General features: G+C 58.4%; 1 long non-coding RNA gene across 1 annotated transcript; it reads right to left on the reverse strand.

The window, feature by feature from the left end:
• Nucleotides 1-64: 64 nt before the first annotated feature.
• Nucleotides 65-5,698, reverse strand: LOC140453845 (uncharacterized). The gene is made up of 3 exons (XR_011952503.1): nt 5,545-5,698; nt 1,302-1,409; nt 65-590 (listed from the first exon to the last, which is right to left on the reverse strand). It is a non-coding gene; the product is annotated as an uncharacterized lncRNA (long non-coding RNA).
• Nucleotides 5,699-5,951: the final 253 nt, after the last annotated feature.

The following is a 5,951-nucleotide window of genomic DNA, read 5'->3' on the forward strand; positions in this document are numbered from 1 at the left end:
TCTAACCCCTTGTCTCTGGGAGTGGGGGGACGGTGTAGAGGGAGCTTTACTCTATCTAACCCCCCTGTCCCTGGGAAGTGGGGGGGACGGTGTAGAGGAAGCTTTACTCTGTATCTAACCCCCTGTCCCTGGGAGTGGGAGGGACGGTGTAGAGAGAGCTTTACTCTGTATCTAACCCCCCCTGACCCTGGGAGTGGGGGGGACGGTGTAGAGGGAGCTTTACTCTGTATCTAACCCCCCTGTCCCTGGGAGTGGGGGGGACGGTGTAGAGGGAGCTTTACTCTGTATCTAACCCCCCCTGTCCCTGGGAGTGGGGGAATGGTGTAGAGGGAACATTACTCTGTATCTAACCCCCCTGTCCCTGGGAGACGGTGTAGAGGGAGCTTTACCCTGTATCTAACCCCCCCCTGTCCCTGGGAGATGGTGTAGAGGGAGCTTTACCCTGTGTCGGAGCCCGGGCGGAGGGTTGAGAGAGCCCCTTACCATTTGGAAGGTGAGGCTGACCCTGACGGCCATCAGTGTCCTCCCGATAAACCGGAGAACCAGGAACTGGAAAAGTACGCACAGGAGGGAATGCAACATGTGGAGACCTGTTCGGTGGGAGGGGAGGGGGGAGCGGGGGGGGGGGGGGGGGAGAGAGAGAGAGAGAGGGAGGGAGGGAGGGAGGGAGGGAGAGAGAGAGAGAAAATAAAACAAACACGCTGAGGGTCAGAGCCATTTCGGAAAAGCCCTCCCCGAGACACACCGCCCTCACCCTCCCCCGCGCGAGGGGGAGGGTTGGGGGGGGAGAGGGAGGGGGGCACAGTCCCCGTCTCTGACCCAAGGGCCCACCCGGGTCGGACTCGGTTGGAGGGATGGTCCCGGTAATCCGTCCTTCAAACGACCAAAGGAACGGGGGAGACACTCCGGGAGCGGGGGATTCATCGAGAGAGGGAGAGAGAGAGACAGAGACAGAGAGAGACAGAGACAGAGACAGAGACAGAGACAGAGACAGAGACAGAGACAGAGACAGAGACAGAGAGAGAGACAGAGAGAGAGACAGAGAGAGAGACAGAGAGAGAGGGGGGGACAGACACAGAGAGAGAGAGACAGAGGGGGGGGGACAGAGACGGAGAGAGAGAGAGAGGGAGAGACAGAGAGAGAGAGAGAGAGAGAGAGAGGGGGACAGAAATGAAGAGAGAGACAGACAGAGAGAGAGAGAGACACATAGAGAGACAGAGAGACGGAGAGAGAGAGAGAGAGAGAGAGAGAGAGAGAGAGAGAAAGAGAAAGAATGGACACAGAGACAGAGAGAGACTCACCAAAGTTGAAATACGCAATCCATAGCCCTAACGCTGTGTTGTAAAGGTGGATAATGTTAGGCCTTGAACCGTACAGAAACTGACGATGGAACAGTGCAAAGGGATAACCTGGCAGAGAGAGAGAGAGACAAAGAGAGAGAGAGAGAGGGGCAGGGTTACCACAGAGAAAGACAACCGCAACACTGCCCCTTGACGTTCAATGGTGTTACCGTCACTGAATCCCCCTCCCCCCCCACTATCAACATCCTGGGGGTTACCGTCTCCAACAAGAGAGAATCTAACCATCGCCCCCTTGATGTTCAATGGTGTTACGTCACTGAATCCCCCTTCCCCCGCCCCCCCACTATCAACATCCTGGGGGTTACCGTCTCCAACAAGAGAGAATCTAACCATCGCCCCCTTGACGTTCAATGGTGTTACCGTCACTGAATCCCCCTTCCCCCCCACTATCAACATCCTGGGGGTTACTGTCTCCAACAAGAGAGAATCTAACCATCGCCCCCTTGACGTTCAATGGTGTTACCGTCACTGAATCCCCCTTCCCTCCCCCCCACTATCAACATCCTGGGGGTTACCGTCTCCAACGAGAGAGAATCTAACCATCGCCCCCTTGATGTACAATGGTGTTACCGTCACTGAATCCCCCTTCCCCCCCCCCACTATCAACATCCTGGGGGTTACCGTCTCCAACAAGAGAGAATCTAACCATCGCCCCCTTGACGTTCAATGGTGTTACCGTCACTGAATCCCCCTTCCCTCCCCCCCCACTATCAACATCCTGGGGGTTACCGTCTCCAACAAGAGAGAATCTAACCATCGCCCCCCTTGATGTTCAATGGTGTTACCGTCACTGAATCCCCCTTCCCCCCCCACTATCAACATCCTGGGGGTTACCGTTGCCCAGAAACTGCACTGGGACCCAGCCCCGTATCGGTCCTGTGGCTCTGAGAGCGGGTGGGTGGAGTGGGGGGTGGGGGGGGGGGGGGTGTGTCAGAGGCTGGGAATAGTGCAGCGAGTAACTCCATCTTTGACTCTCCCAAAGCCTTGTCCCACCATCGACAAGGCAGTGGGGGGTGATGGATGTTCCCCACACGCCCCTGGATTGGAGAGGGCGGGTTGGGGGGTGGGGGGGCAGCTCCAATGACACTCCAGCAGCAGCTGGACACCGTCCGGGCACAGAGCTGCTCCAGCCCCATCCCCAAACATCCCGCTCCTTCCCAACCGACACCTGAGGCACAGTCCCGTCTGGGAAAGAGACATCGGCTGCTCGTTCAGGAACAGGACACGGGAACTGGGGGGTAACCCCACCCCCACCCCCGGCCGTCTCCACCATCCCTCCCCCTTTTCATGGGGCAACTCGAGTCAGGGTGGGGACAGGGAGAAGTGCTGGGGTCAGCCAGTGCAGTGGAGGAAAATGGGGGGGAGGAACAGCAGGTCTCAGGGGGGTTGCAGTGATGTCTGGGCCCCCACCCTCTGTCCCGAGGGGACACGGCAGCGTCCCAGTGGACGGTTGTGTCTGGGCTGAGGGGGGGGGGCAGCGCCTGACCTTGGCGAACCACGACAACACAGGGGTTAGCACTGCTGCCTCACAGCGCCTGAGATCCGGGTTCAATTCCCGCCTCAGGCGCCTGACTGTGTGGAGCTTGCACGTTCTCCCCGTGTCCGCGTGGGTTTCCTCCGGGTGCTCCGGTTTCCCCACACCCTCCAAAAGAATGTGCAAGTCAGGTGAAATGGCCTTGCTAAATTGTCCGCAGTGTTAGATGCAGGGGTAAATGTAGGCGAAGGGGTGTGGGTGGGTGACGCTTCGGCGGGGCGGTGTGGACTTGTTGGGCCGAAGGGCCTGTTTCCACACTGTAAGTAATCTAAAGTCACGAACATCAGCCCAGGGCCGATTATCAGCACATTCGCCCCGTGCCAGGGCACAGCCTGGTGGACTTTAGACCGAAAACAGTGCAGTTAACGTCATCAAACGCTCGTACAGAGAGATATCTGTACACTGACTGGTGTCTCTCAGTCCCCCCTCTCTCTCTCAGGGAGATATCTGTACACTGACTGGTGTCTCTCAGTCCCCCCTCTCTCTCAGGGAGATATCTGTACACTGACTGGTGTCTCTCAGTCCCCCCTCTCTCTCTCAGGGAGATATCTGTACACTGACTGGTGTCTCTCAGTCCCCCTCTCTCTCTCAGGGAGATATCTGTACACTGACTGGTGTCTCTCAGTCCCCCCTCTCTCTCTCAGGGAGATATCTGTACACTGACTGGTGTCTCTCAGTCCCCCCTCTCTCTCTCAGGGAGATATCTGTACACTGACTGGTGTCTCTCAGTCCCCTCTCTCTCTCTCAGGGAGATATCTGTACACTGACTGGTGTCTCTCAGTCCCCCCCTTCTCTCTCAGGGAGATATCTGTACACTGACTGGTGTCTCTCAGTCCCCTCTCTCTCTCTCAGAGATATCTGTACACTGACTGGTGTCTCTCAGTCCTCTCTCTCTCAGGGAGATATCTGTACACTGACTGGTGTCTCTCAGTCCCCCCTCTCTCAGGAGATATCTGTACACTGACTGGTGTCTCTCATTCCCCTCTCTCTCTCTCAGGGAGATATCTGTACACTGATTGGTGTCCCCCCTCTCTCTCTCCCCCTGTCTTGATAACACACAATGCAGGATCCCAATGGTCAAAGGGGTCAGCTCAGCACTACCTTTTCCGGGGGGGGGGGGCATTAGGGAAAAGGCAGCCTCAGGTGAACCTACACTCAAAGGTCTCTTTTGTTCAGCAGCAGTTCCGTCAGTGCTGAGGGAGCGGGCACTGTCAGAGGGTGACAGTGAGCAAGTGGAGGGCAGTGGGGAGTGGGGCAGGGGGTGGTCAATGAGTGGCCGATGGAGTTTAATTCAGATCAATGGGAGGGGGCTGCATTTTGGGAAAGCAAATCAGAGCAGGACTTATCCACTCAATGGTGCGGTCCTGCGGAGTGTTGCTGAACAAAGAGACCTTGGAGTTGCAGGTTCCTAGCTCCTTGAAGGTGGAGTCGCAGGTCGATAGGATAGTGAAGGCAGCGTTTGGTCAGCTTTCCTTTATCGGTCAGAGTATTGAGTAGAGGGAGTTGGGAGGTCATGTTGCGGCTGTACAGGACATTGGGTTAGGGGTCACTGTTGGGATATCGCTTGCAATTCTAGTCTGCCTTCCTATCAGAAAGATGTTGTGGAAGGGTCCAAAAAAAGATTTACAAGGACGTTGGAGGGTCTGAGCTACAGGGAGAGGCCCGAACAGGCCGAGGGCTGTTTTCCCCGGAGCGTCGGAGGCTGAGGGGTGACCTTAGAGAGGTTTATAAAATCACAAGGGGGTGTGTGTGGATAGGGGAGGTAAATAGACAAGGGTCTTTACCCCCCCCCCGGGGTGGGGGGAGCTGAGGGGGTGACCCTTATAAAGGTTTATAAAATCACGAGGGGAAGGGGTTTGGATAAGGGGGGTAAATAGACAAGGTCTTTACCCCCTGGGGTGGGGGGAGCTGAGGGGGTGACCCTTATAAAGGTTTACAAAATCAGGAGGGGGAGGGGTTTGGATAAGGGGGGTAAATAGGTCTTTTTTCCCCCCTCCGGGGTGGGTCAGTCCAGAATTCGACAGGCGTAGGTTTAGGGGTAGACCGGAAAGATTAAAAAGGGAGCTAAGGGGGTGGTCCATGTGTGGAATGAACTGCCAGAGGAAGTGTCGGAGGGCTGGAACCATGGGCACGTGAGCAGGAAGGGTTTGGAGGGATATGGGGATCGGCAAGCGGGAATAGATCAGGTTAGGAGAGGCGGACGGCATGGACTAGTCGGACTGAAGGGTCTGCTTCCATGCAGGATGCCTCTCTGACTCCAAAGATTGTCTGAAGGTGGGGCCCACCTGGGAAGAGGCGTTGCCCGTTTAAGAAAGGCAGGGGGGAGCGTTGCCCTTTAAGAGCCACCTGCCCTCTCCCCTCGCAACACCTGTCGACCGCGCCCGCGCATGCTCCACACACGGCGACGGCCGGCAACCGGCAGGGCGCCTGCGCACGCTCCCGACCGGCGACCGCCGGCAACCGGTAGAGCGCCTGCGCACCGTCCGGCAGCCGACGGGGAGCAAGCGGCGCCTGCGCCCTCGCCGGCGGCCGGCGTCGCGCCTGCGCAGTCAGACAAGTACAGGGCGGCGGTTGAGGGGAAGACGAAGCGGGGGAAGAGAGGACGACGACGACAACCGGCGGCCGAGGGCCTCCGATCGAGCCGATTACCCATGACGATGGAGATGAAGAGCCTGAGGGCAGCCTCCGTGGCGCCGAGCTGAGCGGCCGCCGCCTCCAGGCTCCAGCCGCCCGGGCCCGCCGTCTCCGAGTCGTCCGCCGCCGCCGCCATTTGCGCTTGGCCCCGCCCCTTTCTCCCCCACGACGCGCTGGACGTCAGACGTCCAATGGCTCCGCCGCACCGCTGCCTTGGCAACCGTCACCTGCCAGTAAGCCGGGCGCCGATTGGGCAGCGCCAAGGGGCGTGGAAGGAAGGCGACGCGAGGACCCCGCCCTGGTGGGGGCGGGACCTGGGGGCCGACCCCGCCCACGACGATTGTCCAGACGCCCAACGTCACGGATTTAATCCTTTAAAGGCGGGGGGAGGGGCCTGCTGCTGACCCCGCCCACTTCCATTC

The sequence above is a fragment of the Chiloscyllium punctatum genome, chromosome 28 (assembly GCF_047496795.1).
Source record: "Chiloscyllium punctatum isolate Juve2018m chromosome 28, sChiPun1.3, whole genome shotgun sequence".
Lineage (NCBI taxonomy): Eukaryota > Metazoa > Chordata > Chondrichthyes > Orectolobiformes > Hemiscylliidae > Chiloscyllium > Chiloscyllium punctatum.